We start from the raw sequence: 410 nt of genomic DNA, 5'->3' as shown, positions 1-410 counted from the left end.
CAAACGTGAGAATAGAGGACAGAGGCGCCCATCAACAGAACCAACCAGCCAGCCATACAGTCAACCACCCATGCACTCACCAACCACCCTACACACGCTGCCAGCCAGCCAGCTATTCGGTATATGTTTAGTCGTGCGGATTCCATTCAGCTTACGGATCTAAAATTGTGCCGGCTGCTTCTGTGATATTTACCATACTGTTGATAGTTTCTCAGTGTTGTTCGTTAAAAATTTGGTCGGGGGGCCGTAGTAGTATATATTTTATATAGACACTTCAGCATTTCCACGGTCCGTCTACTTTTTCATTGCATCGTCAATTCTATTGCAATATTGTTTATATAGATATGTATATATAAATACACCCTTAGACAAACATTCAGACACATACAGATATTTTTATACACACAAAC

This window comes from Octopus bimaculoides, chromosome 18, assembly GCF_001194135.2.
Source record: "Octopus bimaculoides isolate UCB-OBI-ISO-001 chromosome 18, ASM119413v2, whole genome shotgun sequence".
Classification (NCBI taxonomy): domain Eukaryota; kingdom Metazoa; phylum Mollusca; class Cephalopoda; order Octopoda; family Octopodidae; genus Octopus; species Octopus bimaculoides.
This window is presented reverse-complemented; position numbering follows the sequence as displayed.